General features: G+C 43.4%; 1 pseudogene; it reads right to left on the bottom strand.

Moving 5' to 3' along the window:
* Positions 1-1,964: 1,964 nt before the first annotated feature.
* Positions 1,965-25,183, bottom strand: part of LOC130990671 (uncharacterized) — a 130,583-nt pseudogene continuing 107,364 nt past the window's right edge.

The raw sequence follows: 25,183 nt of genomic DNA, 5'->3' as shown, positions 1-25,183 counted from the left end.
TAGTCATCGAGCACGTGAAAAATAGAGCAAAACGATAAGAAACACGCTCGAATGCATAGCAGAAAACTCGCAAATACTACCCAAAAATGAGGTAAACAACCCCCCCACACTTAAATCCTTGCTTGTCCTCAAGCAACAATCACAACATCAACAGAAAATCCACAAGCGATTCTTCTCACCAAGCAAAACACCAACCAAACCAAGTCCTTCAAGATATCAATGTCCCCAATCAGGTGTTCAAAGTTAAGGTTTAAAAATGCGACAACAAGGTGATACAACTCAATCCGATCAGACCCGATTCTCCGCTAGGGGTGAATTTCCTAATACAATTCCCTTTATAATCATATCTCATCCTTTTTCACATTCTTTCATTTTTTCACATTTCACTTTTTTTTTTTGGTCAAGTTATTTTCGCTCTTAATAGATGGGCCGTAATTCACGAGATTGACACTTTTGGAGGTGATCCAAAGTATTCTCGCGTGGTTTCCCATGCTCATAATGATGCCATTAGAGGAACAGAGACCCAGAGCTATCAAAAACTCAACAACCAACCATAAATTTCAACACAGAGAAAGATATTAGGATATTGCACTGAAAACACTCCCCCTAGCATCTACCGGACAAATCACGTCAAGAGTTGCTCATCAAGGTGTTGCATCTAAACATTAAACTAATTACACCATATTGGAAACAAATCAATCATAAAGGACAAGGACAACAAACAACACGAAACACAACCCAGAATCGCCAATGAACCACTATCAACATGCGATGCACTTAAAAACAAACATGAAATCAAGACAAGGGGACCATTCGCCCCAACACAATAAAGCCCAAGAACACAACAAGAAGACACCCACAGGATTTACAAATACCAACAAACACCCCTCCCCCACACTTAAAATTTGGCACTGTCCTCGGTGCAAATAAAAAGAGGGGCGAAAGAGGAAACTTCCCTAAATACCGATCCAGTGGTGAGTCCAGCGGGGCCGAGTCCTCCATTCCAGCGGGACCGAGTCCTCCAGTGCAGCAGAGTCCAGCGGAGTCGAGTCCAGCCCAGCGGAGTCGGAGGTGCCAGAGGAATCGCGGCTCTCCTGACCAGAGGAATAGTGTCCTACGATGTCAGTGGTGCAAGTAGTCTCCAACGCAACAACCTGCACCAAACAACAGAAGCAACAAAACACAACACAGACAAAACGAAGGAAAAACGAAACAAGAAAAAGCAAGAAAACATGGGTTACCTCCCATGCAGCGCTCTAGTTAAAGTCGAGAGCTCGACGGTAAAAAAAAAGCACATTAAAACGGTGGGTCGTGGAGTGCTTGGGACTCCACTACAACGGCAACTACTTTATGCTCCAGGTAGGGCTTCACCCTTTGCCCGTTGACCGTAAATTGCTCATCGATTCCTTCCTTGGTCAACACCACGACTCCATGATTGAGCACTTCTTTGATGATGAATGGGCCAATCCAACGGGACTTGAGTTTTTCGGGAAAGCCGAGAGTTGAACAACAGTAATTTCATGCCCGGGTGGAAGTCCTTTTGCACGACATGACGATCATGCATTTTCTTCACTTTGTCTTTGTAGATGCGCGCATTCTCGTATGCTTCATTTCGCAACTCATCAAGCTCTTCCATTTGCAAGGCTTGGTGTTTCCCTGCGGATCGAAGATCCAAGTTTGCAGCTTTGATAGCCCAATAAGCGCGATGCTCGATCTCAACCGGCAAATGGCAAGCTTTGCCATACACAAGACGGTAGGGACTCATCCCAAGAACTCCTTTGAAGGCGGTCCGATATGCCCATAGGGCATCCGAGAGCTTGATGGACCAATCCTTGCGCGATGGTTGCACGGTCTTTTCAAGTATGCCCTTGATTTGCCGGTTGCTGGTTTCGGCTTGCCCCGAAGTCTGAGGATGATAAGGAGTTGCAACCTTATGGGTGATGCCATTTTTTCGCATGAGCTTCTCAAACAATTTGTTGCAGAAGTGTTTTCCCCCCATCACTAATGATAGCACGGAGGAACCCAAAACGGCACAAAATGTTCTCCTGCACAAACTTGAGGACAACATTAGCATCACAAGTCCTCGTGGGGATTGCCTCAACCCACTTGGACACATAATCAACCGCCAATAAAATGTATTCAAATCCGTAAGAAATGGGAAATGGCCCCATGAAATCGATGCCCCATACGTCGAAAATTTCCACAACTAAAATGTTAGTTAGGGGCATCTCATTCCTCCGGCCAATGTTTCCCAGTCGTTGACAACGGTCACAAGCTAGATAAAATGAATGAGCGTCCTTAAAGAGAGTTGGCCAATACAAACCAGATTGGAGCACTTTGTGGGCTGTCTTTTGTCCGCCGAAATGGCCTCCACAATGAGCGTCATGACACCACTGTAAGACGCGTTGTTGTTCTTCATTGGGCACACACCTTCGTATCACTTCGTCCTTTCCCAACTTGAACAAGTAGGGATCCTCCCAATAGTATTGCCTACAAAGAGACAGAAAACGCTTCCTCTCTTGGGAAGTAAGGTTAGGTCGGAGTTCTCCACAAGCAAGATAATTGACAATATCTGCAAACCACGGGACCGAAGTCAATGCGTATGCATGCTCGAATGGGAAAGACTCATGAATAGCAACATCGTTTGACTCAACCTCATTTTGTTCAAGCCTAGACAAGTGATCGGGCACAGAGTTTTCACTCCCTTTCCTATCTTTGATCTCAACATCAAATTCTTGCAACAACAAAATCCAACGGATAAGACGTGGCTTGGCTTGGGACTTAGTCAACAAATATCTTAGAGCCGCATGATCACTATGGATGATTACTTTAGAACCAATAATATACGCACGAAACTTGTCTAAAGCAAAAACTACATCAAGCAACTCTTTTTCAGTGGTGGTGTAATTCACTTGTGCACTATTCAAGGTGAGACTAGCATAGTAAATCACACGCAACATCTTATCAACACGTTGACCAAGCACCGCACCCACGGCGGAATTAGAAGCATCACACATGATTTTAAAAGGCATTGCCCAATCGGGTGCAACCACAATTGGAGCCGTGCTCAACTTGGACTTAAGCAACTCAAAAGCATGCATGCAAGAATCATTGAATTCAAAAGGTACATCTTGGCCAAGTAAACGGCATAAAGGTTGGCTAATCTTAGAAAAATCCTTAATGAAACGCCGGTAAAATCCGGCATGACCTAGGAAACTTCTAATCCCTTTCACATCAATAGGTGGAGGCAACTTCTGAATGACCTCTACCTTGGCCTTATCGACCTCTATACCATTTTTAGACACGACGTGGCCAAGAAAAATGCCACTAGTCACCATGAAGTGACTCTTCTCCCAACTTAAAGTCAACCCACTAGTTATGCACCTTTGCAACACCAACTCAATTTTCGCCAAGCAATCATTAAAAGAGCAACCAAACACGGAAAAATCATCCATAAAAATCTCAACAAAATCACCTATCATTTCCGTGAAGATCGATATCATGCACCGTTGGAAAGTCTCCGGTGCATTGCACAATTCGAACGGCATCCTCTTCCACGCAAAGGTGCCGAAAGGAGTGGTGAATGTCGTCTTGTCTTGGTCCTCTGGTGCAATAGCTATTTGGTAGTATCCTGAAAGACCATCAAGGAAGCAATAAAAATTATGTCCAGCTAAATGATCGAGCATTTGATCAATAAAGGGGAGGGGAAAGTGGTCCTTTTTAGTAGCAGCATTCAATTTCTTGTAGTCGATGCACATGCGCCACCCCGTCACGGGGCGGGTTAGCACCAACTCTTGATCGTCGTTAAGGATGTTTGTGATCCCTCCTTTCTTCGGCACCACATGCACCGGACTAACCCACTCACTATCGGCGATTGGGTAGATGATCCCCTCCGCCAATAGCTTGAGGATTTCTTTACGTACCACCTCCATGAGGACCGGATTCAATCTCCTTTGGCCATCTCTCTTGGGCCTCGCCCCTTCCTCAAGGTGGATCCTGTGCATGCAAGTGGCGGGGCTAATGTCTTTAATATCGGCAAGGCCCCATCCGAAAGCTGCCTTGTTTTTCCGCCTCTCCTTCCAAGTATACATACTTGAGGTTCTTGGGGAGCTCCTTGAGCTCCAAGGTCGGCTTAATCTTCGTGGCATAGTCAGTCACCACGGCCTCATCAATGGGGAGCTTAGCCTTGCGGACCCGCTCTCTTTCTTCGGCTTCACGGGCAAACTCCTCCATGTCCGCGGACCTTGCAAAAACCTCAACAACTTCTTGCTCCTGCACAAAGAACATCTCGGCCAAGCCATCAATAGCATCAATATAGGAACATTCATTAGTGAGTGAGGATGATGGCATGGCACGATTATGATGCACGGAGAAAGACACTGACTCTCCTAACACAGTCATTTTAATGGTGCCATTTTTAACATCTATCAATGTGTTAGTAGTTGCCATGAATGGTCTTCCTAGCAATAGAGTATGTTCTTTGCCATTTTCATGTACCTCTCCTATCTCCAAGACAACAAAATTAACAGGTACAATCAAACCACCCACTCTAAAAAGGATATCCTCAACTACCCCATGAGGATACCTCACCGACCTATCGGCTAATTGCAAGCACATATGAGTGGGTTTCAAATTTCCTAACTCTAATTGCTTGAAAATAGAGTAAGGCATTAAATTGATCCCAGCCCCCAAATCTAACATCCCCGAGGCCTCCTTACCATTTCCCAAGGCAATATTAATCACAAAACTACCTGGGTCTCGTTGCTTGGTCGGTAAGGGCTGTTGCATTATGGAGTTTGCAACCTCGGACACCAGAATCTTCTCGTTGTCCTCGAACCTCCTCTTCTTGGAGGCCAACTCTTTAAAGAACTTCAAGTAAGCTGGAACATTCCTGATCACATCTAGCAACGGCAAGTTCACATTCACCTTTGCCAACATATTGTAGAAATCGGTGAACTGTTGGTCCAGCTTTCATTCTTCAACCGGTTTGGGTAGGGGACCGGTGGCTTATATGGCTTGATAGCCTTGTGGAGCTTCACTTCGGGCTCCTTCTCCTTCTCCTTCTCCTCCTCTCTTGGCTGCAGCGGCTTCTTTACTTGCTCTTTCATGCGGGCTTCCTTGGGGGGTTCCTCCACAGGGGCTTCCACTTTGTTGTTCACCACCTTTCCACTGCGTAAAACAGTAACTGCTTGGGCTTGGTGGGGCTGCAGTCCTTGTCCATGGAGCTTCCCTGGTTGTTGTTGCTGTTGCATCTGGTTCAATGTCCCAGAGAGCTGCCCAACGGTTGTCTCGAGATGCTTGATTGTAGCAGACTGGGACTCCATGCTCTGTTTGGTCATCTCCATAAAGGATTGCATGGTGTCCTCGAGAGACAGCTTTTGTGGTTGAGCTTGCTTCTGAAATTGTTGGGGCGCATTCTGGTATTGCTGCTGCTGCTGAAAATTTCCTTGTTGCATCGGGTACTGCTGATACTGCTGAGGGTACTGCGGGGGTTGTTGTTGCTGGTATGTTTGAGGGTAAGTCTGCTGCTGAGGAAAAGAGAACTGCTGTGGAGGCGGGTAGAACTGCTGCTGGTTCTGATTCCCAAATTGTTGAAGGGGTCGGCGGAACTGATTGCCTTGATTTGATCCCGACCCTTGGCCAGGAGCTTGGTTCCTCCATCCTGAATTCTGTTGGGCCCTCCACCCCGAGTTGGAGTTTTGTTGCCCTTGATTAAACATGGGCCTCTGTTTAAATTGAGGCCTTCCCAGGTATCCCTGAGCAGCATAGACCTCTGCCTCCCCTTCAGGTGTGAATTCCCCCATTCGATGGCACTCGTTGGTTCCGTGGACAAAATCGCCACATATGCCACAACTTTCTGCTGGCGGTGCTTGAACCGGCGGTGCTTGAACGGGTGGAGTCTCCACCTGGTTCATCCTTAGGTGCTGAACTTGCCTCATCAAGTCTGCTACTTACTTCTGAAGCTCATTGTTTGGGGCTACAGCATTGGCTTCGACCCTCCTTCCTCTGACTGATTTTTGTTGAGAACTCGCGGCTAGTGTGTCGAAGATCTCCTTGAGCTCATCAGTTGTCTTCCGAGCGATATTGCCCCCTGTTGTACTGTCCACCATAAACTGTGCCGTCTGAATCAATCCGTCATAGAAGAACTGCATCAACATGACGGGTGCTTACTGGTGCTGTGGGCACTGGCGGAGGAGCTCTTGGAATCTCTCCCAAGCTTCGTGGAGAGGCTCGTCAGCTCCTTGCATGAAGTTCATTATCTGGCTCCTAATCTCTTGTGTCTTGTGATTAGGGTAGTACTTGAGCATGAACTTCTCGCATGCCTCTCCCCATGTGGTGATGGAATTCGGCGGCAAGGACAATAACCACGTTCTCGCCCGGTCCTTGAGTGCATAAGGTAAGCACTTGAGTCTCAACTGATCCTCGGTGAGTTCCAGCAGTGGGAAGGTCTGCACTTGAGTGCAGAAGTCTCGGATGAACTGTAAAGCGTCCTCACTTGGCATCCCATGAAAGAGCGGCAGCAAGTTTGAGTCATTGGGTTTCAGATTATAATTCCGGACCGCAGTGGGAAGCACTATCGCTGAGGTGCTAGTGTTCCTGATGACCAGCCTGGAGAAATCTCCCATGTACTGTACATTCTGCTCCGCCATGGTTTCTTGGTCAGGATTGGGCCGAGCTTCTTCTTCTTCTTCTTTAGAATGCACTGAAAGTGTCTCCTCAACGGCTTCCAGAATGGGGTTGGAAGCGATTCTCTCTTCACAGTCTTCCTCTTGAGACTGTGATTCCACAAGGTTTCTCGAACTGGACTCGGACTCCTCCTCCAGGCTTAAAAGGACCTCACGAGGTCGGTGAATATTATCGTAGTAAGGTGCAAGCTTTCTCTTCAAGCTTCTGCGTCCTTGCATACACAACACGAACAAACAAATCAAACGCACCGGAGGGAGAAAATAACCGAGTTAAAAAAAACAAAAAAAATAAACACTGAAAACAAATGCAACACAATCAAATGCCTAAAGCCTTTTCCGGCAACGGCGCCAAAATTTGACTCATCCAGAAACACCTAGCGGATGGACTCGAATTTATACGAGGTCGTCCTAGGGCGGTAAGGTGACTCAAGTCGTCTCACACGGAAGGCTTAGCAGGGCTTTAACTGTATCACTCACAAGAAACGGAAAGGAAACCTAAACACTCTAATCGGGTAGTTTGGTCTGGCACTATCTCACTCTCTAATCACCAAGACATAAACGAAAGAAGGCAATAAACATTAACTAATGCAGTAGATATTAAACAACTAAGAACATAAAGATTAAACATTAAGCCTATCAACTAGGGTTTTAATCTAGTACTCTAAGCAAGCGATCATAAACTCTTAACCAACAATCAATTGCTCCCTAGGCATAAAAACTAAACCAAACATCAGATTCAAATTCAAAGAAAGCTTTAATCACCATAAAAGAAAGATTCCTAAGCATACTCAACAAGAGAAAAACGTAGGCAAACAATGACGAACTAACGAATCACGTAAATTATCAAGATTCAACGAAAGTAACTTCAAATCATCACATTCATCAAAAGCATAAACCAAAGGATTTAAATTAACTAAGAGAAACAAAAGAGTTCTTACAAAACGTAGCGATCAAAGTAATACTAATCCAACGGAAATGAAGAGTGTAATCAACAGTAATCCAACTAAGAGAATGTTTTGAATGTCTAAAAACCAAAGGAAAATAGTGGAAATCGCCCTAGAGGCTGCTGGGATCGAGAATGCCCTGAAAAACCCTAAAAATGGGCTTTTAAACGGAAGAAACGTAACTGCCAAAATTACACAGGGACGGCGGGATCAACTCCAGCGGGATTGACACCAGCGGGATCAATTCCAGCGGGATTGACGCCAACGGGATCAATTCCAGCGGGATCGAGGCCAGCGGAATCGAGGCCAGCGGGATCCAGTCCAGCGGGATCGAGGCCAGCGGGGTCGAGGCCAGCGGGGTCGAGTCCAGCGGGATCGAGGCCAGCGGGGTCGAGGCCAGTGGGACCGAGACCAGCGGGATCGAGGCCAGCGGGGTCGAGGCCAGCGGGGCCGAGTCCAGCGGGATCGAAGCCAGCGGGGTCGAGGCCAGCGGGGCCGAGTTCTCCAGTGCAGCGGAGTCCAGCGGAGCCGAGTCCAGTCCAGCGTAGTCGGAGGCGCCAGAGGAATCGCGGCTCTCCTGACCAGAGGAATTGCGGCGAGCAGGGAAGTCTCCCCGAGCAGAGGAATCGCGGCGAGCAGGGAAGTCTCCCCGAGCAGAGGAATCGCGGCGAGTAGGGAAGTCGCCCCGCTGCCAGAGGAATCGCTTCGAGCAGGGAAGTCTCCCCGAGCAGAGGAATCGCGGCGAGCAGGGAAGTTTCCCCGCTACCAGAGGAATTCAAAGGTCCAACACCGTGGACGGCGGCGGCCGTGAGCTTGCTTCCAAAAATTGCTCGAAACGATACCAAAAACGCTCAACAACTCTCGAATCCTGCGCACGACAGTAGAACACCCAAATAGTCATCGAGCACGTGAAAAATAGAGCAAAACGATAAGAAACACGCTCGAATGCATAGCAGAAAACTCGCAAATACTACCCAAAAATGAGGTAAACAATGGTCTTCTGTGATCTACAACACACCATATAATCTACTTATATAGAGATAAAGAACATACATATGCAATCATGAACCCAATCAGATAGGAGATTAAATAGTGAACACAGGAATCATTGTATACAAGCATAAAACGTTCTTGCTTTCAGTATACAAATCCAACATTATGTACTCACGCCCTGCATATATTTCTAAATGTGCAGGTTAAGCATGGTCGGAGGATGGCTTGGTGTTGGCAGGGATTGCTGTTTCGGATGATCACCTTCTGTCATGCTTTTATCTCTATGGCAGCTTTATGTTTTTCGAGTTGTTCTAGACTTAATTAAGGAATACACTCTCAGCTATATGTCTCCATACATATAGTCTGATCACCCTTTTGTTGTGTAACTCTGTATATATATTTTTGAATCCTTGTAAATATTGAACTACGACCGTTTGTATATGTTGACAAAAACTCCGATGCTTGGGTTTATATAGAGATGCCGATGTTTATGATCTAGAAAGGATGTTATGATGCTAAAGAGTTAGTATGAATTGTTATCTTGCTTCCGCTTAAAGATGAGATCAGTTTTCTAGCCTTTGCTTCCTTATTTTATTTTAGTCGTATCGATACCCGGTCTACGCTATCACTGGCTAGGCGGCGGGCTGCGACAGAGTGGTATAAGAGCAGGTCGTCTGCTCTGAGTATGTTTCTTAACTAAGTCAAACTTTGCTAGCACCTGTCCTTAAATGGAGTCCTAGTCTAAATTTGAATCTTAGACTAGTGAGAGTTTTGTTTTCGAAACGACACCCCAACACCCCATCTCCGCCTGCTTATTGAGGTAAGAGTTATTGTTGTTCTTTACTGCTTTCATGATGAGTTTTAAGCTTGTTTCACTAATAAGTTAACAAATTGGTTTAATGATGGGACTGCTTGAGGAGATGGAGTATGACATGAGACGACGATTGTTCCTTTTATGGAGAGATATTGAGGCTAGTATAGCCGTTGCACCACCGTACCAAACGAGAACGAGTATGTTGTTGATTGAGGAATACCAAGCAAGTACTACATCCACTTTTGATAAAAACGATGTTACTATTACAGGATGCAGAGTCGAGAGGAGACAGCGATGTAGAGACGATATCGCGAGGCGATGCGTCGATGGTTCAGAGAGACTGGACCTAGAGAGGGCGATACGCTCGGAGAATTTCTAGCGCATTATCATAGTCGCTGGATGGAGACTACTTCTTGCGGCATTGACGAGGCAGAGGCCATCACTCACTTGATTCCGCAGCTACCTCCGGAGTGGCAGGATTGGGCAGCTTCGTTAGTACCACAGTACATCTTCAGGACTGACTTTGGACGCTTCGTGAGTGCAGATTTCCGTGGGTTTATTGCGATGATCAGCTACCGCTACTACGCTTTCGGCGAGCCACCTTCACCGCCTTATGGAGCCCTCGACGGACCAGCGCAGGGAAGAGCAGAAGAAGCACCTCCACTGCCAGCGGATCCTTATCCAATTATTCCCCCACCTCCAGCTGATCCTATGGATCCTTATGGACTCTTACCTGAGCCGGTTGCTTCCGAGCCGATTGTTTTCGAGACTTACTCGCCCGTGAGAGACCATGATCCATTTTCATCCTTATCACTTATGCCTTTTCCCAGTGCCGATTTACCAGCATGGGATTTTACTTCGGTGACGGCGCCCTTGCCATTACCGCTCCCAGAGATAGCACCGCCTGTTGTGGTTGCTGAGCAGCCGATTGTTACCACCGAGCCTGAGATTGTCCCCTTTAATCCATATCCGAGGGTTACCCCTTTGCCTGAGCCGGGCACTTTGGCTTTTCAAACATACATGCACTTGATTCTGTATCCGCCATCTCGAGATGCCCAGGAGGGAGGATCGCGGCCTGCACGACTCGATAGTGATGAGGAGGATCCCGATGAGAAAACTCCCGAGATGACAGTTGGTTATGGACAAACCCAGCCCCTGCAGCGTAAGACGGCTGCCAATGGCGAGGAGACGTGGGTACCTGTTCCCGAGGTGCTTGTCTATGGGTCGATGATGGATACCGATGTGGAGGAAGAGACGGATGATGACAGCGTGTACCGCTTAATCGATGAGTATGAGGATGAAGAGACCGAGCCGAGTGAGGACATGCAAGATGATGAAGTAGAGAGTGGAGTGCCTGGAGCTGATGACGGGTGATGACCGTGCTGTTTAGCATCGATGTTAGTATATTCTTAGTAATGCCTAGCTGATGTACATAGTTGGAATAGTATAGTAGTGCGTAATTATAGATGCCTAGTACTTATGATGCCGGTATAGATGGAGCATCATTGTAGTATTAGGGGTTGTTTTGCTGTACATAGATCCCAACTTTTGTAAGAAGACCTCGAAGAGGCAATTTTCACTATATATATATGATGTTGACCAGAGGGTCTTTAATTTTTACTTGATCTTCGATGTTGCTTGACTTGATGTGTGATGATAGAATTGAGTAACCGATGAACGAGAACTATGAGATGATGAGAAATACAATAGAGTAGAGGTAAAGAGAGCTTACGTTGGGTGAAACCTAATCGAGTGGGTATAGATTTAATCGATGAATTACTATAGAATTATGAGTTATACCTAGCATTGCTTGAAGATTGGGAGAGAAAAGTAAGATGAGACGAAAGCGCTGAGATATAAACATAAGTTTATGACAAGATGAGATTTCTGCGCCAGAGCGGAAGCCATTTCTCTGACGATTCACTTCGCTGTCCTAGCATTCGATTCCTCTGGCTTCTTGATTTCGCTGCTCTGACTAGTGATTTCGCTGCTCTGGCAGAGAAATCACCATTCCTCTGGGAGAGCCCGATTTCGCTGATGAGTGATCCCGCTGACGAGTGATTCCTCTGAGGAGTGATTCCTCTGACTAATGATCCCTCTGCTCTGATATATTGATTTCTCTGATGGAGCATGCCCCTCTGATTTATATCGTTTCTCTGCTCTGCACTGTAACATAGAGAGATTAGTTCCGAGGTTAATATGGTTTTTCATTTTTTTTTCCTTATAGCATGCCTCCGAGAAGACAGAATCGAAACCGAGTAGATGAGGAAGAGAAGGAGGAAGAACAGAGAGATCCTACACCACCACCTCCATCTCCCCCACAGCAAGAGAGAAGAGTAGAAGAGCTTTTTCTACGACAAAACCCACCTACTTTCAGCGGAGCTTGAGATCCCGCTGAAACGGAAGAATGGATTAGAAGCATGGAAATGATTTTTAGATTCCTTAGATGTAACGATGCTGAGCGCCTCATGTGCATGTCTTACCAACTCAAGGGGTCCGCAGATTTTTGGTGGGAGGCCAAACAGAAAACTTTGACCCCAGAACAAGTAGACGAACTTACGTGGGAGCAATTCAAAGCAGCTCTTTATGAGAAATACATACCACGTAGCTATCTCAAGAAGAAAGAAATGGAATTCGCGAGTTTGAAGCAAGGGAATAAAACGGTAGCCGAATATGACCGATTATTCTGTGATTTAGCTCGGTATGCACCATATCGAGTAGATACCAGAATTATTTTGTGCCGGTTTGAAGCAAGAAATTCGAGTTGTTCTAGCGAGCCGGGGAGACAGCCAGCTGACCCACAGGCGAATCAACAGCAACATCATCAAAGAATGTTTGCGATCGATCAGAAAACTTAGGGCCAGAATCAGGGTAATCTAATAGGTATAGGCGAGATGAAAGGTGTACCCATAGTAGTTTTGTTCGACACTGGAGCATCGCATTCTTTTATCTCTCACACGTGTGTATATACTTTGGAACTGAAAGTAGAGCCTGCTCCACAATGTCTGAAAGTGACTACACCCATAGGCAGAACTACTACGGTTTCACACGTTTGTCCTAACATAGAATTTGGGTTAGGAACGTTAAAGCTCGAGGCTAAAAATCTGAGGTTGATGCCTATGTGGCACTTGGATATAATTTTGGGAATGGACTGGTTGGAAGAGAACCATGCAAAGATTCAATGCAAGGAGAGACGGATATCATTCCAGCCACCTGGCCAAGAGCCTACTTCCTTCGTTGGCATTGAAGGAAAATGGAAGAAGACGCCAATCATCTCGGCTTTGCGAGCCAAGAAGCTTTTACAAAGGAAAGATACGACCGCGTATGTCGTATATTTAAACCAGAAGGAGGAATCCAAAGCAGATATCGATGACGTGCCAGTTGTGCGAGAGTACAAAGATGTTTTTCCTGAAACTTTACCAGGTTTACCACTTGATCGACTGCTTGAGTTTACGATCGACCTTGAACCTGGAGTCGCACCGATGTCGAAAGCGCCATACAGGATGGCCCCAGCAGAATTGCAAGAATTGAAGCTACAACTCCAAGAACTTCTAGACATAGGTTTCATTCGACCTAGTGCTTCCCCGTGGGGAGCGCCGGTCCTTTTCGTTAAGAAGAAAGATGGCAGCTTGAGGTTGTGTATCGACTACCGAGAGTTAAACAAAGTGACGTTGAAGAATAAGTATCCATTACCCCGGATTGACGATTTGTTCGACCAACTTCAAGGAGCAAGCACATTTTCAAAAATCGATTTGAGAACAGGATACCACCAAGCAGGAGACATTCCGAAGACGGCATTTCGCATGAGATACGGACACTATGAGTTCATAGTTATGCCTTTTGGTTTGACGAATGCCCCCGCAGTATTTATGGATCTCATGAACCAAGTCTTTCATGAATACTTGGATAAGTTCGTGCTAGTTTTCATAGACGACATACTAATATACTCGAGAAGTAAACAAGAGCATGAAGAGCATTTGAAGATCGTTTTGGAGAGATTGCGAGCAGAAAATCTTTTTGCTAAGTTCAGCAAATGCGAGTTTTGGCTCGAAGAAGTCAATTTTCTCGGCCATATCGTTTCTGCGAGAGGAATTGAGGTAGATCCGGCGAAGGTTCGAGCAGTACAAGAGTGGAGATCGCCGACTACGCCACATGAGATTTGTAGTTTCCTAGGATTAGCAGGGTATTATCGGAGATTCATTGAGGGCTTTACAAAAATTGCTAAGCCATTGACGCACCTGCTAAAGAAGGAGGTCAAGTTCGAGTGGACGAATGATTGTGAACGAAGTTTCCAGGAGCTGAAAAAGAGACTCACTACTGCCCCAGTGTTAGTCGTACCCAAGGCAGATAAGGAGTATGCCGTTTACACGGATGCGTCGAATAATGGTCTAGGATGCGTGCTTATGCAAGAGAGAAAAGTTATAGCATACGCTTCACGACAACTAAGACCGCATGAGATGAATTACCCAACGCATGATTTAGAGTTGGCAACAGTAGTACATGCTTTGAAGATTTGGAGACACCACCTCTACGGAGTTAGGTGTGAGATCTACACAGATCACAAGAGTCTCAAATATTTCTTTGAGCAAAAGGATCTGAATATGCGACAAAGAAGATGGCTTGAGTTGGTAAAAGACTACGATTGTGGAATCAATTACCACCCGAGAAAGGCCAATGTCGTGGCTGATGTGTTGAGTAGAAAGAACCAAGTAGAGTTAGGATTTCTCCTTACTCAAGAGAAGAGCCTGATCAGAGAGTTCGAGAAGATGAAATTGGAAGTAGTAATACCACCCCAGACGGCAGAGATCATAATTGCTACGCTGAGTATTACCCCCGATCTACGAGCAAGGATTGTCACCGCGCAGAGAGAGGATGAAAAGTTCGAGAAGCTGCGATCGAAGATCCGAACTGAGAAGGTGGATGGATATCTTGAAGCGGCCGACAATGCCATCATGTTCGAAGGACGATTGTGTGTGCCTAATGTAGAAGATTTAAAGAAAAAAATCATGAGCGAAGCTCATGACACACCCTACGTTGCACACCCAGGGAGTACAAAGATGTACCAAGACTTGAAAACAAAGTTTTGGTGGGAAGGCATGAAGCGAGAGATTGCATCCTTCGTTGAGAGATGTTTAGCATGTCAACAAGTGAAAGCACTTCACCAACGACCCTATGGCAAGTTACATCCATTTGGGTAATCATTGATAGATTGACGAAGAGTGCACATTTCATACCGATTCCGATCACTTATGGATCCGACAAGCTAGCTCAGATCTATATTTGCGGAATAGTGCGATTGCATAGAGTACCGATGATGATCACATCGGATAGAGATTCAAAGTTCACATCGCGATTCTGGATGAGCATGCAGAAAGAGTTGGGTACTAAATTGAATTTTAGTACAGTGTTTCATCCGCAAACGGATGGACAGTCCGAGAGAACCATACAGATCTTAGAAGATATTATTCGAACTGTTGTGTTAGACAGAGGAGTCCAATGGGAGCAAGTTTTGCCCCTAATTGAGTTTGCATATAACAACAGCTTCCAATCAACCATCAACATGGCTCCATACAAGGCCCGTTATGGAAGAAAGTGCAGATCCCCGTTGTATTGGGATGAAGTTGGAGAAAGAAAAATATTTGGTCCCGAAGCCATAGATGAGATGATCACCATTGTCCGACAGATTCGGCAGAGGATTAAAGAACCACAAGACCGTCAGAAGTCTTATGCAGATACCAGGAGAACGAAGATTCATTTCGAGGTAGGTGATAAAGTTTTTCTCAAAGTTTTCCCATCTCGAGGAGTGCACCGTTTTGAAGTCAAGGGGAAACTGAAACCGAGATATAGTGGACCATATGATATACTCGAGAAAGTAGGCCCTGTAGCCTATAAACTTGCGTTACCGCTGAGTATCGCGAACGTCCACGACGTTTTCCATGTTTCACAATTGAGGAAGTACGTGTTTGATCCCAGACATGTCATTCATCAAGAAGAAGTATCTCTTGAACCAAACTTGAGCTATGAAGAGAGACCCGAAGCTATTCTGGACAAGAAAATTCAACAACTACGAAACAAAGCAATTTCCTTGGTGAAAGTACAATGGAGACATCACGACCAAGAAGAAGCAACATGAGAACTTGAAGAAAAGATGAAGGAAAAATACCCAGAGCTTTTTCCCGAAGGTGAGTAACACAAATTTCGGGACGAAATTTTTCTTAAGGGGGGTAGGATGTAACACCCCGTATTTTTGTTTACCGTGCAATAGTATCGAAATACTATTAAGAGATTAAGAACTAGCTTACTAAAGACGAGAGGAAGTTATCGATGGATGGTAATCGGAGTAAAATAGAGATGTTAAGAGAATTGAGAATGATGTTAGAGCTGAGATAGAGATTTTAATTGTTTTCGAGTTGCGACGAAGTGCGAGAGATAGAGTCGAGGTAGTGTTTGAGAGTCTCTATAAAGAGGATTAAGCTAGAGTGACGATTAGATAAATGACGAGTGATGATCCGTTTTTAATGTGATAACTTTGTGAGTTACTTGTTTGACGTTATGTGATTTACTTGATACGTGCGCACTTATATTTGAGTCATTGTGATTTTTTTGAATAATAGCATACATGATTTTTGTTTAACATCACACATTCCTACACTCACACCCTTTATTTTAATCTTTCTCACATGTGTGATTAGACATGTGGCCAAGTGGGGAGACAAAGCACTATTTGAGCATTTAATGCTTCCTAGATTAGAGTGTAAGTTAGTGATTACAACAAGAGACTTTCTCTCTCTCTTGCCGTCACTTTCATTTCGGCCCTTCACATTCTTCTCTCTCCCTCACGCTATTCTCTCTCTCCTCCATTGGAGACAAAGCTCAAAGCTTCGAAAGTCTTAACTGTGATAAAATACTCCGCTAAATCTAGCCTTAAACACTTTCTACTCTTGATTCAAGAAGATTAGTGGAGTTTAAAGCCGAAGAATAGAGAGGAGACTCCCTTTTTCTTGAACTATTTGAGTAAGTGTTCTGATCTTTTGGATCTAGACTGTTGTGTGTGTACTGATCTGTTGGATCTAGACTTTTGTGAGTTATATGTATGTGTAGGATGATTCGAGCATGAGAAACTCCCCCTCCTCCATTTTCTTCACTTTTGAAAACTTGGGTTCATGCCCTTAAAAATCTTTCTTTTCTTAAACCAAGATGAGAAATGTGTCATATGTGATGATTTGTGCGTCATATGCGCTGATTTGAAGTGATTAAGATGTGTTTTGCAAAACTTAGTTTTGATATATGAGTTTTTACAAAACTTAGTTTGATATAAGAATTTGAGAAAAATCTGTAAGTTGTGTCTTGAATGATGTTTTGATGACGAATAAGAACTTATGAATGGAATAACGTGATAGTTGATGATTTTGGTGTCTGTAAGAGTTCGTGAGTTGGCCATGATGCTGCATGATAAGTATTTTTGATGTTTGAGAATGTTTGATGATTTTTTAGAATGAAAAAGTTGATGAGTTTTCGAGTTTCTCTTGACTGCACTGTTCTGCCTTGAGTCTTGTTTTGCTCTGAACCGAGAATTCATTTCGCTGCTCCGAACCGAGAAGTCATTTCTCCGCTGTAATGACAGCGAGTTCATCTCTCCTCTGTAATGCCAGCGAGTTCTTTTCTCCGCTGGTATGCCAGAGAGTTCATTTCTCTGCTGACGATCGATTCCTCTGAATATTGATTCCTCTGGCTAGTGATTTCTCTGCCCTGACAGAGAGTTCAGGATTTCGCTGCCCTGGGTAGTTAATTTCTCTGCTCTGGCGAGTATTTCTTCGCTGCTCTGCCGAGCTAGTCTGCTCTGCTCTGCTGAGTTTTGTCCCTCTGACCACCGAGCATTTCTCTGCTCTGGTCTCCGAGCCAAACTTATGTTTGATTGTTTGTGATATGTTTATATGTGAGTTGTATGCTTATGTAATTGTGCATGCCTATGTGCTTGATTGCTTTTAATCTAGCCTTTTGAGTGTTAAGTTGAGAATAAGATTAGAGTTTATGGTCGTAGAGTTGAGTGTTTAAGATGAAGATAAGCTGAAGAATAATTATGATGAGTATTATAATAAGATTAGGGTGTTAGAGAGGAAGTTTCTAACTAGTTCCTCACTTGTCGCATGCACTACTCCGATGTTTAAAACTACAGAGACCAGTCGAGGACGCAAGTGAAGATCACTCCGAGTACCACCTGCAGTAAGCCGAGCTACAGGTGGACAGTATGTTGAGTATACAAACATTACGAGCTTTCTGAAATGATTTATGATGTTATGAGTTTATCAAATGTTGAGTTAAATGATGTTTATGAACTGTTTGACTTGCCAACTTTTGATGATGAACTTGTGTGTTACCCTCTACTGATGAGACGAATTCGGATCCTGCCACAAGCGGGGTTGTGTACACAGAGGTGACTGTGAGCCGTCTTCGGGTCGGCCGGTCACGGTGCTTGAGAAGGAGGCCTACTTCTCAGTACCTTGGTTATGATGAGTTGTAGATGCGGTACATACATGTTGATTAATTGTTTGCAGACACTTATTTACGATGTTTATGATTAAAACTGCATGCACAGATTCATTTACGCTAACTCTATTTCTGTGTATTGCTGATGATATGGCAAGCTTCAAACGTATAGCTCTAAGAGCACCTTACTTGTCTTTCGGCGTCTGCCCACTGAGTATTATGTACTCACGCCCTACATATATTTCTAAATGTGCAGGTTAAGCATGGTCGGAGGATGGCTTGGTGTTGGCGGGGATTGTTGTTTCGGATGATCACCTTCTGTCATGCTTTTATCTCTATGGCAACTTTATGTTTTTCGAGTTGTTCTAGACTTAATTAAGGAATACACTCTCAGCTATATGTCTCCATACATATAGTCTGATCACCCTTTTGTTGTGTAACTCTGTATATATATTTTTGAATCCTTGTAAATATTGAACTACGACCGTTTGTATATGTTGACAAAAACTCCGATGCTTGGGTTTATATAGAGATGCCGATGTTTATGATCTAGAAAGGATGTTATGATGCTAAAGAGTTAGTATGAATTGTTATCTTGCTTCCGCTTAAAGATGAGATCAGTTTTCTAGCCTTTGCTTCCTTCTTTTATTTTAGTCGTATCGATACCTGGTCTACGCTATCACTGGCTAGGCGGCGGGCTGCGACAGATCTAGATGCAGATTCTTGGTACGACGCCATGGTTTCTGAAATAGAATCCATGACTGCTATGGATGTATACGAGAAAACTGAACTGCCTGATGGCTTTTTAGCTATAGGTAGTAGGTGGGTATACAAGAGAAAATGAGATTCGGATGGCGAAGTCGCAGCTTTTAAAGCTAGACTGGTGGCAAAAGGATATACCCAGAAACAGGGTATAGATTATGATGAAACCTTTTCGCCGGTTGCCATGCTTAAGTCTATCTGAATACTCCTTGCCATAACAGCCCACATGAACCTTGAGGTTTGGCAAATGGATGTCAAAACCGCTTTCTTAAACGGTTTCCTTAAAGAAGGAAGGGACATCTATATGCAGCAACCCGAAGGGTTTGTGAAGAAGGGCGAAGAGCATCTTGTATGGAAGCTGAAGAAGTCCATTTATGGACTTAAGCAAGCTTCGAGGTCATGGAACAAGCGTTTTGACGAGGTCATTAAATCCTATGGATTTACTCGTTGTGAAAACGAAAGTTGCGTGTACCGTTTAGATGCCAATGGTGACGTGGTTTTTCTTGCACTTTATGTAGATGATATCCTCTTCATTGGCAACAATGTTGAGCTATTATCAGACATAAAGAAGTGGTTATCCGAACAGTTTCAAATGAAGGACTTAGGAGATGCAGCGTACATCCTGGGGATCAAGGTCGTTCGTGATCGCCAGAAAAGGATGTTGAGCTTATCTCAAGCGTCCTACATTGATACTGTGATTGCTCGTTTTAGCATGCAAACTGCCAAGAAAGGCTTGCTACCTTTCAGACATGCATTCCTTTGTCTAAGGACATGTGTCCTAAGACGCCTAGTGAGGTTGAGGAAATGAGGAAGGTACCATATGCTTCCGCTGTAGGTAGCCTCATGTATGCAATGCTTTGCACGAGACCTGATATTTGCTATGTCGTTGGCATGGTTGCAAGATATCAGTCAAACCCTGGACCAGGACACTGGACTGCGGTAAAGCATATTCTCAAGTACCTGAAAAGGACTCGAGATTATAGGCTAGTTTACCAATTAGACAGTCTAACTCCTTTGGGTTATACCGATTCGGATTTCTAGGCTGACCGGGATGAGAAGAGATCTACCTCTGGCTATGTGTTTACCTTGGGAGGTGGAGCCGTATCATGGCGGAGTGCAAAGCAGAAGTGCATTGCAGACTCCACCATGGAAGCCGAGTATGTAGCTGCTTCCGAAGCTGCTAAAGAGGCTGTATGGTTCTGAAACTACCTCTTGGATCTAGGAGTGGTACCTAATTTGTCTAAGAGTATCATAATTTATTGTGATAACTCGGGTGCAGTGGCAAATTCTAAGAAACCCAGGAGCCACAAGGCGACCAAACACATAGAGAGAAAGTACCACATCATACGAGAAATCGTAAACAGAGGAGATGTGCTGGTTGAGAAGATTAATACATTGGAGAACTTCGCTGACCCTTTCACGAAGAGCTTGCCGCAAAAGGCCTACGAGAAGCATGCTCGAGGAATGGGATTGCGGTTGATGCCACCCACTTAGAGAAAACTTTCAGTATAAGTGGGAGAAGAAGTCAAGTGATTGTGTAATAGCTAGTATTTAGACACATTGTATACTAAAAATTTGCTTTAGTATAAGTGGGAGATTGTTGGATTTGTATACTGAAAGCAAGAACCTTTTATGCTTGTATACAATGATTCCTATGTTCACTGTTTTAATCTCCTATATGTTTATGTTCATGATTGCATATGTATGTTCTCTATCTCTATATAAGTAGATTATATGGTGTGTTGTAGATCACAGAAGATCATATAATTGGAATAACCTTAAGAGATATAATATGATCACAGCCGAGATGACCTTAGGACGAGTCATCGGTTTAGGCTGCGGTATAGATGGAAGTAGTTTGTCTTGACTACTTGTCTATACTGGTACGTCATAACGTATTGATAGGACCACAGTGAGATGTATTCTTCTATCTGACTCAAGTGAAGAATCAAAGATCTCGGTGACTTATAAGATCTTAATACTAATAAGATTTTATATATATATATATATATATGTTAATTCGTATATCACTTTGATTTACTATGAGTGAGAGTTATATAGTAACTTGAGTACTCTGTATCTTGGGTGATAGCGGTTAATATATGATATTTGATTATCTGTATTAGTACCCGTATCCGATATAGGATAATGACATCCCCTTAAGGAACTCAGTAAGGTTTATTGCGTCAAACCCTGTAAGTTGATTAAGTTCAGGCGCAATAATAAGGGTTGAGTGGTACTGCTTAAGGATTACAAAGAGATTAATTAATTTAAGTTGTCAGAGCTCTAATTAATTAATGGATGTCGGATATTTTAAATACGGGGATTTAATAAGTCTAAATACAAGCGCCGACTCATCACCGGCAATAAAGGGGTAAGTCAATATTGGTTCTCTAGTGGAATGAACTAATATTTATAAATTAATTATGGTCTGGGTTGATCATGGATAATTAATTTATTTGAGGCCCATCTTTATTTCTTGTATTTGGTCCCTGTACTGGCCCAAAGTCTCTTAGCCCTAGAAGGAGCAGAAGTCGCACCCTACACCTATTCTGCGCCCCCTACACGTATTTAATTATTTAAATACAACTGTCTGCTCTCAGGAAATACACACACTAATTATTTAGGGTTTTGAGAGAGCAGAGAGGCGCAAAAAACGTGTGGGAGCTTTCTGCCTTGGGACTTTCACAGTTCGTTGTCCATCCAACGGTTAAAGCTGAGCAGGACACAGTTCAGAAGATCAGAACTGGAGTCATTCGATTCGATCATCGACAGTCTCTGCATACACTTTTCAAGTAAGTATTCCTAACACCAATGTGCAGCTGTTAAATTCATAGGAGCATGTTAGGATTAATCGTTGTATGATAAATTAATAATAATCCAAGAAACGATCATCGGGCAAACGGAGCATTAATTCAGTTTAATATTCCTTCATTAAGTTTGGGGGAGTTGATAACACTGATGTTTCTATGGTTTTTAATGTTCATTTGATGTTAATTTTATAGGAAATTGAGTGTTGGATGATTGTTTTGTGTTTAAATTGCTTTATCTTGTAGATCATTTTGAAGAAGAAAATCGGCGACCAATTTGGCTGGCGCCGATTTTGTTGCCGAAGTCTCTGTCTCACTTTTAAGCTTCGTCCAGGAAGCTCGGCGGGCGTCGTTTTTGATGGTTTTGAAGCCCCAACTCGGAAGTCAACTCGGCGGGGTTTGACCGTCGAATCATGATTTTGTGCGGGATTTTTCGATTTTTGGAGTTCTTCTGGATTTCAAACACTGTATTTTACTCTGACACTTTAAATAGGTCCTCTTTTGACCTATCTAAGGTCCCCAGCTTTAGTTTTTCAGTTATATAGCTTTAGATTTTTTATTTCTTTCTAGTTTTTAGAGCTTGGATTGAATTTCTGCGAGGATTGAAGATTCAAGATTTTTCATTCAGTTTATTTAATTCAGTTCTTTTAATTGTTGTTTTTTTAATTGTGTTTATGTTTTATTTTAATATGTCTGGCTAGTTTTCTTTTCTTATTCTAGGGTTTGTAAATAGTTAATTAGATTCATGTGATTTATTTGTTAGTACATATTTACCTTCCAGTTTATGATTCATAATTCCTGGTGCTTGAATTCTTGTGAATTATCTAATCAATAGTTTGCATGTGTAGCTATTCGGTTTGAGACCTAGCGGAGATAACTGTTTAGCAAATTTAGGAATGTATGTGTTGTGAACTTAATGAAATATCATAATCCTTATTTTGATTATACCAACATCTATAGGTTTCTTTTGTAATAGACTAGAACTGCTCTAACTCAAGTGTTAGAGTTCTTTTTCTAGTTTAGCTTGCTGTTCTGAAGACTGAAGACTGAAGAACGAAGGACTGAAGACTAAAGTTGCCGACTGAAGCAACAGTCGAATAATCAGTTTTGAACTGGTTACTTAAATGCAGTGATCTCAGGATCGTCCTTTCTCTGCAGAGGACACTCCTCTTTGGTGATTACCTTTTCAGAGATGTCGCATCTCCTGCTCTTCAAGATAGCTGTTCTCACCAAACAAGGAACCTCGAAGATTGAAGCCTCAGCCCAAGTCCAAATTACTCTCTAACGCAAGAAATCTTGAAGACCTTCTCCGCCAACGGATCTATTCATGACTTCTCCTATAAATAGAGCTCGAGGACCACTTCAATCTTCACCGATTCAACAACATAAGCTGAAACTCTGCCAAAATTGTTTCTCAGCCAAAGCCCAACCTCTCCAAAGTTTGAATCGAAGAAGAGAATCCCAAATCCAAAAATCAGTGTCTGCTGATTACATAAATTCTCTTAGACCTTAGGCAAACCTTGTTCATCCGAAGCCTAGGTCAAACTAACTCCAAAGAACTTGTTCTTTGAAGTTTGGTTGGCAAGTTTTCAAACCTCCCTTCAACCGAGTGAATCGAGTGTTTGAGTTGTAAATGAGTTCAGGAAGGTACTCTGTCTCCGTGAGATCTTAGTACCAATTCGTGCTAGGAGTGAGAAATCCAACAAGGTGTGTTAGTACTGAAGATTGGATCTTCAGTTGTTTCGGTTGTGTGCACCTGCAAGCACACGTTCAGGTTTGCTGTGCACCCGTAAGCACGAGCATCGGTTTGCAGTGCACCCGTAAGCACTTGCAGAGTGAAGTTGTTGGTTTGATCAACCGACCGTGGATGTAGGAAGTGTTTTCCGAACCACGTAAAAATCTCTGTGTCATTTACAACTTTCAGTACTTACTTTCTTATCTGTGCTCTTCCCTTGTAAACTGAAGACTGATTAAGTGCAAAGAGAAACTTAAGACTAACAACGTGCTCAACCCAAAAGGCTATTGCGAAATAAAAGTTTTCCGCTACGTGTGTTATCAGTCTGACTGATCTATCCTCTGATAGTCAGTAAGATTTATAACATCTCTGTTTATCAAACTCGACTGAAGCTTTACGTCCATCAGTTAAGTTATTTCAACTTAACTGATAACTCCTTACTGAAGAGTATTCAGTATCAGTCGTCAACCCTGTTTTGGTCAAAACTCCGTCAACCATGTTTTGGTCAAAACTCCTTTCAGTAAACAGGTGTCTGAGTTTGTGTTCAAAGTTTCGTTTTGATCTCTGTGTTGAGATTTCTAAAAATAGCCTATAGGTGTATTCTCCTCCCCATACACCTATTCGAGACCCTCCGGACCTAACAATTGGTATCAGAGCAGGTTGTTCACAAGAACAATTCTGTTTTGATTAGGTTCTAATTGAACTAGATCCTTTTTCTCAAGGGTCTCAAAAAAATTTCTCTTTCAAAAAGTGCTTACCGTATGTTTAGTATTAAAAAATGCGACATATGGAAGTTTCGGCTTGAAAGCTTCCTCACCGCCCAGCATTGTCGAATGTGGGAAGTCATCACTCATGGACCCATCATCATCACTGAAATTGTCAAAAGAATTCCTACAGACCCTGGTAGGGATCCGTTCGATGATGTCCAGATCAAGCAAAAGTCAGACTTCACCACAGAAGAAAGGAAGCGGGATGAGCTTGACAACCTCGCTAAAAGCATCATCTCCGGCACAGTTTCAGACAACCACGTTACCAAGATCATCAAGTGCAGAACTGCAAAGGAGATGCGGGACCTTCTTGAAAGAATGTGCATCGGATCTGAGGAGATAAAGGAGAACAAACTGTCCATAGCTTGTGAGAAATTCGATTTCTTTCTTATTATCAAGAATGAATCTGTCGATGAGATGGAACTCATATTCAACCAGATCTTGAACGAAGTTCAGTCCATCTCGAAGGAAAAGTACACTCATCGAGAAATCAACCTAAAGATTCTTCGAGCACTTCCGCGAGGAGATTGGCAGATCTACTTAGTAGCTCATCAGAACAAGCCAGGAATGCTTTGGATGCAAGAAAAAATGGCACTTTCGATCTGAATGCCCTGAACTGACGCAGTCTGAGCGCAAGGAGCTGAAAGCCAAGAAAGATAGCAAATACGCGAAGAAGAAAGCGATGGTTGCTGACGATGCAGGATCTTCCGAAGAAACATCAGAATCATCCGACTTCAACTCTACCAGCTCAGATGATGAGAGCCAAGCCCTGATGGCCAACGAAACCGAAAGTGTGGCCGACAACAGCTACGACAACGGAATGAACGACTCAGAGGTCAAAAACAGGATACACAAAAAGAAGGAAGAAGTTAAAGCCTCAATCAGAACATGGTACCTGGATAGCGGCTGTTCGAAGCACATGACGGGCTACAAAGAATATCTAACTCAATATGTTGAGAAAGATGGATCAAAAGTTGCATTCGGAGATAACTCAATCGAAGAAACAAAAGGCTATGGTGTACTCGACATGGGTAATGCCAGTATCAGTAATGTTAGCTATGTTTCTGAACTAAAACATAACTTGTTGTCTGTGAGTCAATTTTGTGACAGCGGATTCGCAGTGAAGATAAAAAATGATGAATTCACTGTCAGAAACAGTCAAAGGAAGGTGGTTCTGAGAGGGAT

Source organism: Salvia miltiorrhiza, chromosome 6, assembly GCF_028751815.1.
Source record: "Salvia miltiorrhiza cultivar Shanhuang (shh) chromosome 6, IMPLAD_Smil_shh, whole genome shotgun sequence".
Taxonomy (NCBI): Eukaryota; Viridiplantae; Streptophyta; class Magnoliopsida; order Lamiales; family Lamiaceae; genus Salvia; species Salvia miltiorrhiza.
This window is presented reverse-complemented; position numbering and strand designations above follow the sequence as displayed.